This window comes from Eleutherodactylus coqui, chromosome 6 (genome assembly GCF_035609145.1).
Source record: "Eleutherodactylus coqui strain aEleCoq1 chromosome 6, aEleCoq1.hap1, whole genome shotgun sequence".
NCBI lineage: Eukaryota > Metazoa > Chordata > Amphibia > Anura > Eleutherodactylidae > Eleutherodactylus > Eleutherodactylus coqui.
Window position 1 is genome coordinate 134,064,218 of NC_089842.1, and position 12,897 is coordinate 134,077,114.

At 41.5% G+C, this 12,897-nt stretch overlaps 1 protein-coding gene across 2 annotated transcripts in view; it reads left to right on the forward strand.

Annotated features, from left to right (window-relative positions):
• The window catches only part of CA11 (carbonic anhydrase 11), a 317,815-nt gene that overhangs the window by 134,999 nt on the left and 169,919 nt on the right, over positions 1-12,897 (forward strand). The window lies entirely within an intron of this gene.

Below are 12,897 nucleotides of genomic sequence, written 5' to 3' on the forward strand. Positions count from 1 at the left end.
AGGCCGCCTGCACACGAGCGGAAATTCCGCAGCGGGATTTCCCACGGATTTTCCGCCACTGGAAGCCTGCATAGGATTGTGTTAACAAACGCAATCCTACGCAGACGGCTGTGGTTTGGCCGCACAAAATCTCGCGCGGCAAGCAAATCGCGGCATGCTCTATTTCTGTGCGTGGCTCACAGAGCCCCGCACAGAAATGTCACTTGCCCGCCGCCGGCTCTGGCCCGGCAAGCCAGCACATCAAACAGCCGGAGCCTCGGGCGCAAGTGATCCGACCCGCCCGTCTGCAGGCGGCTATAGTTTTAGGGTGATTTCACACACAGCAGTTTTAGAAACAATATTAGTTTTGTTATAGTTTTTCATGTATTATTTTGAACCAAAGCAAGAAGTAGATACAAAAGGAGGGAATTATAATGGAAAGACTTAGGCCCCCTGTCCACTGGCGTTGCGAAGTCCTGCGGCGAATCTCCGCTGCGGGAGCCGCTGCCTGGGAGCAGGAGCCAGCAGACGAATCTCCGCCAGTCAGCCTATCTGACAGATAGGCTGACCACGGAGAATTGCGGCAATTAGCAGCATGCTGCGAATTGCCAGCCGCGAGCGGAGAATCGCGATGATTCACTGCTCATGGACATGGGACCGGCGTTTTCCATAGCGTATTCCTTTCGGTTTGCCGCCAACGAAATCATGTCCGTTGACAGGGGCCTTCCCATGGGTGATAAGATTGCATGATGCAACAGTGCATGAAAACGTAGAATTATAAATTATGAAACCCATGCTTTTCAATGGTTTCCTTCCCATGTGCGATGTTTTCATTCATGCGATGTTACGTGGAAAAAAATTGCAGCATGTTCTATCTTTCTGTGTTTTTTGGGCAATTTCTCGTAATGAATCAGCCATAATTTCCGATGGGATCTTAAAAATAAATCACATTGCTCTCGCATGGCATGCAATTTGTATGTGAGTGCGGTGCGATTTTTACCATTGAACTCTATTGGATGCACTTATGATTTTTTTCATGTGCGTTTTTTTAAGCAAAAAAAGAAGTGCAAGTGAATATAGCCAAACATGTATACTTCTTCCCGTTGGATCCATTTCTGGCTTTGACTCAAAAATGTAACCTTTGAGAGATTCCTCTGATATGACTTTATGTTCTTGTCGCAGCATAACACCATAAGCCATCATTCTTCTTGTGCAGTCTAACCGTAGTTTCCTAGAGGTATAAATGATATTCCATATTTCTTTAGCTTTTTTAATCCACAGCTACTGTAAGTCATTCCTTCATTCGTCTTATCATCTGTAATATAAGGAGGTATTGAAGCAGCAGGCAGAGAATACATGAAGAACTCCAAATTAGTCTTCAGCATCCTTAGAATTCTGTAAGGTTAGGGTCTGTTAAATAACACAGGCAGAAAAGACAGAGAGCAACGAGAACAGGAAACTGTGGGAGGTGTAAATTGCAGTTTGGTGAAATTTTCATAATTAAAAGATTACAAGCAAGCACACTCATTAGTCACAAAGAAATGTGAAAGCTGTTTTATATAAAAATGTAGTTTTATATAAACCCATATTGAGTAACTGGGTTGTTATTATATCACAATGAATAGCTTTACACATAGGAGGCATAGAAAAGTCACCAACTTTTGTGCAAGACTTGTGCAAAAATTTTGTGCCGTTTGGTAGCCCGTATTGCTGTCCAACATTTACCTAAACAAGGGGTTTAGCTTGCCAGTAGGAGGCATGGCCACCCTCGACCGACACATTTGTATATGATTTATGATGGAAACTGTCATAAATTATAACAAATGTTCGTCACAGTTGATCTGGTATACATTTTTGTATAGGTACATGGAGGAGCTGAGATACGCCTAATATATGAAGACGTATGCGCTTCTTCATATACTAGCTGTTTCCTCTATGATGTCTAAACATAACTTTAATCTTTCTATCCAGAGGAACTCATAATCGAACATCCCTAGGGCATAAACAATGACCAACTTCACAGGAAGGCTTGTGACTAGAGATGAGTGAGCATACTCGTCCGAGCTTGATGCTCGTTCGAGTATTAGGGTGCTCGAGATGCTCGTTACTCGAGACGAGCACCACGCGGTACTCGTCTCGATTAAACGAGCACTGACCATTGAATTCAATGGAGCCAGCAATACAGCCGGCTCTATCGAAAGCAATGGACTGCCGGCGATCGCGGGATGAATTGTCGGGAAGGGCTTAAATATATAAGCCCTTCCTTGCAATTTATCCAGAAATGTGTAAAAATAAAAAATAAATATACTCGCCTTGTCCCGGCAGAACGATGTTAGCCCATTGAATTCAATGGAGCCTGCAATACAGCCGGCTCCATTGAAAGCAATGGGCTGCTGGCGATCGCGGGATGAATTGTCGGGAAGGGCTTAAATATATAAGCCCTTCCCTGCAATTCATCCAGAAATGTGTAAAAATAAAGAATATATATATACTCACCTTGTCCCGGCAGATGGAGTTCAGCGCGGCTGGCCTGCAGTGGGTGTGAGTCAGACCTGCCCCCTGATTGGCTCAGCGCTGAGCCAATCAGAGGCAGATCTCACTCACACCCATTCATGAATTCATGAATGGGTGAGTGAATGCTGCCTCTGATTGGCTCAGCGCAGCTCTCAGCTGAATGACAGCAGTTCAGCACCACAGTGCAGGGGACAGCAGGAGAACAAGCGGCTGTGCCCCGGCAGCTGAAGGGAGGTGAGTATCTATTTTTTTTGTTTTTTAAATCACTTTTAATTCATTTCCAGGGAATGGCTTATATGTAAAGTCCTTCCCTGAAAAAGAATTCAGGTGTGCCAGCGGACCATTGTCTTCAATGGAGTCGCCGGCAGCAGCAGCGGCTCCATTGAAGAGAATGCCTGCATTTTTATTCTTTTTTACACTAAAATCTTTCTTTTTCAGGTAAGGGCTTATATTTTTAAGCCCTTCCCGAAAATTCATCCCGCGCTCGCCGGCAGCCCATTGCTTTCAATGGAGCCGGCTGTATTGCCGGCTCCATTGAATTCAATGGGCTAACATCGTTCTTCTCTGCCACAGCTGTTACAGCTGTGGCAGAGGAGAACGATCGTTATGCTGACAGTGCGGGGGGGGGGGGTGGGGGGGGTTGTCTCACTCTTGCCACTATTGTGGCTTAAAAGTGAGACCTCGGAGCCCGAAATGCAGCCCTGCATGTTGCTCCTCGCCTGCCCTATCCATTTCTGTGTTTTTTACATGACTTTGGTGATTTGCTAAGATTTTCACAAATGAAAACCTTAGCGGAGCACCAGTCATATACAAAAATGCTCAAGTCGCCCATTGACTTCAATGGGGTTCGTTACTCGAAACGAACTCTCGAGCACCACTGAAAGTTCGACTCGAGTAACGAGCACCCGAGCATTTTGGTGCTCGCTCATCTCTACTTGTGACCTGTTTGGCTAGGTTCACATTATAAGCAGCCAGATGGATATGTGTGTTATGCATACCCATTAGAGATGAGCAAGCGTACTCGCTATGGGCAAATACTCGAACAAGTATTGCCTTTTGCGAGTACCTGCCCGCTCGTCTCAAAAGATTCGGGTGCCGGCGAAGAGTGTGTTTTGGTATTAACTCAAGGATACAAAAGCTAAAATTGTGAATTCTCCACTCTTATGATGACATAAGTTTTGGACAAAAGTGATAAAATGTCAAGTCTTCAGTTTATTTTGAAGTGGAATTCTCCAGCTTTATCAGAATGGTTGTTCGATTGTCAGGAAGAGGAGATTAAGACATTATTTCAGTAGTGCGAAGACAATTTAATAACATTACACTAGATTAAACAGGGAATATGGTCTGCACTATTCTTGTTTTAAACGACAATCAATAAGCAGGGACTGAGAAGCAAAACTTCTCAAAAGGATGTCGTTCAATTACTTCATGATTTTATTTAATTCATAAAGTTGAAAAAAGTAATTTGAGAATTTATAATTTTATCAACTGTGATTATAGGAAATAAATTAGAAGGTATAAGTTACTTGGGTCCAGGATACTATTTTGGATACTGAATATGGGAAATGCAGTGAAGTCAGTTTACATGTTTTGTTGTTATTTGCACATTTTCTGTGTTTTTTTTGCTGTGTTTTGTTGCATTTTTTTTGTTACTGTGAAACAGTGACCGGCAAAGTGGCTTGGACAGATACGTGTCACCGAGCAGCCTGGGCTCGGTGGAGGAAGCCGGCAGTATGGTGTCAGTAACATTAAGATACTGACACCTTGTATGTGTAAGTGGCTCCAAGCCGCATAGCCCTGGCCGGCATTTCCTGGAGTGGTCAAAGCAAAGGGTGGGATGGGCACTCCCACGTACCAGGTGAGGCTGGTACCAGGCCTTATAAAGCCTGGGCCTACAGGTCTTGGGGAGATGTTGGCTGAGAGAGCCAGAGAGACGGCTCAGTGGAGCTAGGAGCCCGGCTAGCCTAGTGTGTGGCTGAGAAGGTCAGAGGTTAACAGGGAGACGCCCCTAACCTCCACACCTAGGAGAGGTGGTGAGACCTCTGCAGGTCTGAAGACCGGACTGGCTGTGCGCAGCAAACCGTATTTTCAAGTGAGTAGTCAGGGCCGGTCTATGTATAGTGAGTGCTCAGACGAGCAGGTGTTAATTTCTGTTTTGCTTTATTTTGTGCTGAAATAAACGCAGGTGAAGCCTGGACAAAAAACTTTATTCCGAGTGTCACTGTCTCTGGCCGTGGATGCCCAGGTTGCTACCTATCCTAACGCTAATCCCTCACATTACTAAAAGATTGAATGCTGTGGCCAGATGTTACTTTCTAGTCTACATACATTGCACATTGGTTTTGAGTGCTTTTGTAGCTTTTGTTGGTGATGTGTGGGGGGTGGGGGGAGGGGTATGTAAGTGGTGGTGTACTACATGTAATATGCTCTGAGTTTTCTGTGTAGGTTTTTTTTAGAGAATTTCAAAAGTACCATGAAAAATGTCTGTACAAAGTGTCATAAAACAAAAATAGAAAGTCCACCAACAATACTTGTAAAAAACACGATTTGAAATACATGGTGTTTTTTTATGTGCATTTTAAGACTGAAATAAGTGTGTTCGAAGGAGGATTTGATTCGAAGATTAAGAGTAGATGCACACGTGTATCCACTGTATGTCTACTTTGCCACAAAACCCACTGATTCTGATTATCGTGCACATGTCCTATTCTGATTAATGGGACTGTGCGCAGCAACTACCCCACTGTCTCTCCATGGCCAATGTCGAATCAAATGAAGAATATGCTTGAAGAAATACTTTAAAGACTCCCTATTGAATAATCACAACAGGAATTGGGTTGTAGTACAGATTCATATTTTACACAGGTCTAATCTAGATGTGATTATGTAACGTATCATGTAATCTACATGATATTATATAACATACTTGTTAGCAGGGAATGACATTTATATTAAAAGCTCAGCATAGGTCATCAATATCAAATGATCAGCTGTCTGGAATGGCTGCAATGCTCGGGTGAGCACTGCTGAGAAGAATGATTGCCACGGCCTCTTCAATCAGCTGATCAATGGGGCTCCCGAGTGGCAGACTCCCAATCTGATATTAATGACCTGTCCTCAAGATATGTCTTTAATATCTTAGTTCCACAAAAGCCCTTTAAATGATAAAATCTTACTCTAAATATAGCTTCAAAATTATAGGCCATTAGATGTATTTTTCTACTCTTTTGGACAGTGGAATTAAAAGCTATCAACTCTACAATCAGCCTTCAGCAGTAGTGGACTTGGGCTAAGTTCACATTGTTAGTGAAATGTAGCGCTATATGTATATTCTTGCTGTTCCATATTAAGGGTTGATACAAGCAGCTCGGAGAAGTATTGATACGCCACACAGCACTTGTGTAAATCGCAAATGATTCCCTTTATTTCGCCAGACAGAATATATAGTCCTTTAAGACCAATACACTGAAGTCAGGTGACCACAATACACTGAAGTCAGGTGACCACAATACACTGAAGTCAGGTGACCACAATACACTGAAGTCAGGTGACTTTTGGTCACCTGATTTAACATATGCATAACTTGCTACGCCTTTTAACTCTTGCAGTGACATCTATCGTTTGGTCACCCGCTGTCTGAGATCATTAATTGGTAATCTATAAGTACTCCTAAGCTTAGTCAAGGTCTAAATGTATAGAAGATAAAATGAACTAAAACAGATGAATAATGGTTCTATTTAGTAATACATTTCTAAGACAAAGTCCATGTTTAGTAAGCTGTCTGGCTACACAGCAGAGTTAGCAAAAGGTCAATCATAGATTTTTCTTCTTCTTCAGGCCTAGCAATCTTCTTTACAAAAATATCTGAATATATGTCAAGTGAATCAGTCAAAATGGAAGGCTTGTGTGATGCAGGCAAATCTGCATCCAAATATTTTTTTTTAGAGTACGGAAAAGTGGACGCTGCTAAAAACACAAAAATTAATTTATTGGTCTTATTTAAGTCAATGGTAGAGGTATTTCTAAATGATTGCATAGTCATACAGTGGTATACTTTTACATCCCGTTTTATGGAAGGTTGCTTTTGATTTGAATTCAATATATTATCAGTATCCATCAAACTTCCAATTGGGAAATAATGACCATAATATAATAAATTTCCACTGGTCTTTCAAAAGGGAGTTTTATCGGGGAGTTATGAAAATTCGAAACTTTAGGAAGGCAAAGTTCGATCAGCTCAGATATGCCCTTCACCCTATTGACTAGGACAATTCTTTTTAATATATTTCTTAATGACCTGGTAGAAGGCTTGCACAGTAAAATATCAATATTTGCAGTCACTGTATAAAGTAATTAACACAAGAGAGGACAGAATCCATTTGCATAAGTTGGGGGCTTGAGCACAAAAGTAGCAAATGAGGTTTAACACTGATAAATGTAAGGTTATGCACATGGCCAGGGAAATACATGTCACCATTACACACTAAATGGGAAACCACTGGGTAATACTGATATGGAAAAGGACTTGGAGATTTTAGTTAACTGTAAGCTTAACTGGAGCAACCAGTGTCAGGCAGCTGCTGTCAAGGCAAATGGGATATAGGGTGCATCAAAAGAGGTATAGGGGCATATAATAAAAACATTGTTCTTTCTCTTTACAAGTCACTGGTCAGACCACACAGGGAATATTGTGTACAGGTTTGGCCACCGGTATTTAAGAAGGACATATAGTTTAAGAAGGTTCAAAGGCGGGCAACTAAAGTAATAAATGGAATGGGTGGACTACAATACCCAGAGGGGTTATCAAAATTGGGGTTATTTTGTTTAGAAAAAAGACGGCTGAGGGGTGACCTAATAGCTATAAATATATCAGGGGACAACACAGAGATCTCTCACATGACCTGTTTATACCCAGGACTGTGACAAGGGGGCATCCTCTACGTATAGAGGAAAGAAGGTTTCTACACAGACATAGAAGGGGGTTCTTTACTGTAAGAGCAGTGAGACTATGGAACTCTTTGCTTGGGGACATGGTGATAGTGATTTGTATAAAAAAGTTTAACAGGGGCCTGGACACATTACAATATTACATGCTATAATCACTAATTACTTCAGAAGGGTTGTTGATCTGGACTTGCAAAGGAATTTTTTTTTCTCTTAAATGAGGAAAATGGGCTTCTACCTCATTGTGTTTTTTTTTCTTTTCCTCTGGATCAACACTGGGTGCAGGTGATAGGATAAACTGGATGGAAATATGTCTTTCTTCAGCCTTAAATACTGTGTTACTATGTATCAAGTGTATTAAGACAAGAAATCAAGAAAATAATGTTGTATTCATTAAAATATGCTTGAAAAAGGCTTGTATTTACGGCCGAAACACGTTGTGATATTTTAATGAATAAAACTTTTCTGAGGACTTATCGGGATCAGTTCCTTCCATCTGCCTCAAGGCTCTGTACAATGCTATTCTGGAATAGGGGTGCTCTAGTGAGAGGCACCACCGTAAAGTAAGTTCTGCACATTTTCACTGTTCTTTCTCCTTTTGAGTGTACTCACTGCAGCACTGGGACGTTTTTGTTTTCTATCCTGATCTTACATCCAAGTTAAAGGCGGTACAACAGGGTACTAGAGCCTCCATGCCTGCCTGTATCACATATTGTATCCAAGCTAGAGGTGGCCCAACAGGGTACTAGAGCCCTTAATGCCCGCCTGTATCACATCTTGTATCCAAGCTAGAGGCAGTACAATAGGGTACTAGAGCCTCCATGCCCGCCTGTATCACATCTTGTATCCAAGCTAGAGGCGGTACAACAGGGTACTAGAGCCTCCATGTCTGCCTGTATCACATCTTGTATCCAAGCTAGAGGCGGTGCAACAGGGTACTAGAGCCTCCATGCCCGCCTGTATCACATCTTGTATCCAAGCTAGAGGCGGTGCAACAGGGTACTAGAGCCTCCATGCCCGCCTGTATCACATCTTGTATCCAAGCTAGAGGCGGTGCAGCAGGGTACTAGAGCCTCCATGCCTGCTCGTATCACATCTTGTATCCAAGCTAGAGGCAGTACAATAGGGTACTAGAGCCTCCATGCCCGCCTGTATCACATCTTGCGGCCCAACATGATGCTAGACCCTCCCTTCAAGTGTTCAGTTTTCCATAATAAATTCTCCTTTTGCCCTGATATTATAATCACTTACTTATATCAATGTTACAATCACACAGAGAAAGTTTCAATCGATTCCAACAACTCCTTCTCGGAACTTGATTTTATTTGACAATGAGAGTATGTTTGCTACTTTTGGAATATTTTATCAGATTATTTGAAGGAAATGTATACATGCCACAATTCTATAATTGGCAGTCATTTAGAATTAAGATACACGCAATGTAGACAGAAAACTAGGCACACAGCACACCAGCAGGCATGTATTTAAGACACATATTTCCATCTTCATCTTTGTGCATTCAGAAGGGATAAGACAAACTCCTATATGCTTTTCCTTAATATTTAATGAAACATCTCAGTTCAGACCCTCCCCCCTTTGGCAGCACAGTGACATGAAGTCATTAGCAATGCGCATTTCAACTAGTGAGTGGGTGACTCTGAAAAGAAACAAACACAATTAGAGGTAGAATCTGATGATGAACAAATGCATGTATACACACATGTACATGTATACAATGATAACCTTACAGATCATCTACATGCACTCATATTACAGACAAGCGTTTGGTTTTTTTAAAACATGATGAGTTAATTTGGTTTGGAGCTACTTTGCTGATCTAGGACTTGGATTCTTGTAGGGATCAAAGAAATTCTAAGGTCTATCAAATGAATTTGACTGGCAGGGGTGTAACTACAGGAGGTGCCGCAGTTGCAGTCATCCCAATGTCTAAAGCCTGTGAGGTCCAAAAATGTCCCTCTGTCCTTTAGTACTATAAATGAAGGATGATGGATAAGAAGCCCTCCCCAATTTAGATGATTTAAGTCACAGGTATAGACAAACACAATATAATTAACCCCTTAGTGACGAGCCTTTTTTTGCCCTAAGGACCAAACGATTTTCATTGCTGCATTGCAAGAGCCATAACTCGTTGACATAGCCACATGAGGGCTTGTTTTTTTTAATGGCATTACTGTGGAGAACATATGTGCTCTATAACTTTTGTCAAACATTTTTTTGGCGGGAGATAGAAAACTCCGCCATTGTTTTTACAGCATTCACTATTCAGGAAAAATAACATAATTTTCTTATCTGGATGAGCACGATTACTGTGATATCAAGTTTATATAAATGTTAAGGTTTTTTTCCCCTCTTTTGAACAATAAAAACATGTTTTTTAAGAACAATTGGATATTTTTTCAACAACGAAACTGCGCGAGGTCTTGCTTTTTCTGGAAAGAACTGTATTTATTTGTACCTTTTCAAAGTACATATGGAGGTGGAGCTTAATAGGAGCTGGAGATGGGGCCTAATAAGCTGAGTAACATGGGAGATATGGGGGCCTTTATCAGCCTTCTGGATACCATTGGAGCCCATTAAGACCTTGCCATAACCCTTTGAGCTGCTGATGGGTGACAGGAGGAGACTTTTCCCCCTGTCATCTGCTAACATGCTGCAGCTGCTATTGATTGTGGCATGTAATTGGTTAAACTACCAGAATCTGAGGTAGTTTTTCCTCTCTTGCAATTAGAGCAGAATCCTGTCTGTCAGTACTTAGCCAAGCCATCACCTTAAAAAGACACATGTGCAGGTTTAAAGCCCATTAATGAGATCAGTAAAATAGTGTATTGGACACCACTAAAGAGTTCCCACGCAAACAGTTCTTCTATTCATGTATTTTATTAAGTATATTTAATAATTATCCACAGTGTAGGGGGAAAAAGTGAACTTATGTGTTAAGAACTTCAAGAGCTATTTAGCAAAAGGTATTTAAGTCAAGATATAACTGGAAAATGCTTTGCACATTCAATAATGACACACAAAGCCTGGTTACTCACACATCTGTTCTCAATAAAGAGTGGTTAGTGTGAACAATTTTCAAAAGATCTCAGAAAAAGTGTCAGAGATACATAAGCTAGAAAAGGCTACAGAGGCATTGTTTAATGACCTGGGTGTACATCAATCCACAATTAGAGAAATTGAGAAAAAATCTACAAATGGAGAAAATTCTGGATTGATTCTACTCTTCCAATGAGTGTGCATACTGTTAGGATCACTCCAATAGCACAATGGGCAGTCCTAAAAGAGTGGAGAAAGAAAGCAAGAGTGACAGCATAAGACCTACAGAAGATCACACAAACTGCAAAAACCTCTTTTCATGTACCTTTTGTGAGAAAACTCTAAACAAGAATATTATTTGTGGAAGGTCACCACAAATGAACTCACAGGTATCCAAAAAAATTATTGCACACCATCTCAAGTTTGCCCGAGATCACCAGCCATGTTCCACAATGCTTAAGGAAAAATGTTAAGATGAGAAAAGAATGTAATTTTTTAACACAAATGAACACTGCTGTGTTTGGAGGAGAGAGGACTTTGCTCATCGACTTCATGTTTGGTGTTACTTTGCTGACCTAGGACCTGGATACTTGCAGGGATCAAAGAAGTTCTAAGGTCTACCAAAATATCTTACAGGAGAATGTAAGGTCAGCAGTCCATGGCCTCAGGTAGAAAAGAGGTTGGCTGATGTAACAAGGAAATGGCCAAAAGCACACAAGGAAACCAACAAAAAATGATTGAAAAAATAAAGATTTGTGTTTTGGAATGGCTAAGTCACAGTCCTGATCTTAACCCTATCAGGATACTGTGGCATGACCTGAAGAGAGCTGTATATGTAAAGCATCCCAGAAATATTGGTGAACTGAAACACATTTACAGGGATGAATGTTTCAAAATTCCTCTTCAACATTGTGCAAATCATATTTGCAGCTTCAAGGAAAATTAAGTAAAGGTGATTTCTACTAAAGCAAGATCTACATGTTACTAAATTCAAGCCCAGTTCCAACAAAAAAGTTGGAATGCTGTGTAAAATGTCAATAAATATAAGGAGAGAGAGAATTAAGTGATTAGGAAATATCATACAACCATATTTTATTCACAATAGAACTTAGAACACATATCAGAAGGTGAAAGTGAGATATTTGTCTATTTCATTTAAAAATTAACTCATTCATAAATTAATGGCAGCAACTAGAGATGAGCGAGCGTACTCGGAAAAGCACTACTCGCTCAAGTAATTTGCTTTATCCGAGTATCGCTGTGCTCGTCCCTGAAGATTCGGGTGCCGCTGCGGCTGACAGGTGAGTCGCAGCGGGGAGCAGAGGAGAGCGGGTGGGAGAGAGGGAGAGAAAGATCTCCCCTCCGTTCCTCCCCGCTCTCCCCTGCAGCTCCCCGCTCCGTGCCGGCACCCGAATCTTCAGGGACGAGCACAGCGATACTCGGATAAAGCAAATTACTCGAGCGAGTAGTGCTTTTCCGAGTACGCTCGCTCATCTCTAGCAGCAACACATCCCACAAAAGTTGGGAGAGGGCCTGTCTACCATTGTACAGCATCCCCTCTCTGTCTGGGAAGTGAGGAGACCAAGTGCTGGAGTTTTGGGAGAGAAATGTTTTTTCCATTCTTGTCTGATGAAGAATACTAGCTGCTCAGCCGTCATCATTGTCAGATTTTGTGTTTCGTAATGTGCCAAATGTTTTCTATTGGTGAAAGGTCTAGACTGCAGGCAGCCGGTTTAGCACCGGGACTCTTCTTCTGGGAAGCCATGCTGTTATAATTGATGCAGTGTGTGGTTTAGCCTTGCCTTGCTGAAATATACAGGGTCTGTCCTGAAAGAGACGTTGTCTGGATGGGAGCATATGTTGTTCTAAAACCTCATTGTACTGCTTAGCATTAATAGTGCCTTTCAAGGTCTGTAAGCTGCTTGTTCTATAGCCTGTACTGCATCCCCATACCATCAGAGATGCAGGCGTTGGAACTGTAGGCTGATAACAAGCTGGATGGTCCCTCTACTCTTGAGTCCGCAGGACACGGTGCCTCTAGTTTCTAAAAAGAATATCAAATTTCGATTCATCTTATAGTACAATTTTCCATTTTGCTTCAGTCCAATGAGTCTTGGCCCAAAGAAGACATTGGGATTGTGTAGATAGATGGCTGCTTTTTTGTGTGATGCAGCTTTAAATTGCATTTGTCAGTTGCATAGAAAATTGTCTTCCCAGACAATGATTTCTGGAAGTATTCCTGAGCTCTTACAGCGATTAGCATTACCGAATCATACCTGTTTTTAATGTAGTGATGTCTGAGGGCCTGTAAATCTCGAGCATCCAATATTGACTCTTGGCCTTGTCCCTTGTGCACATTAATTTCTCCAGATTTTCTGAATCATCATTTGATCATATTTTGTA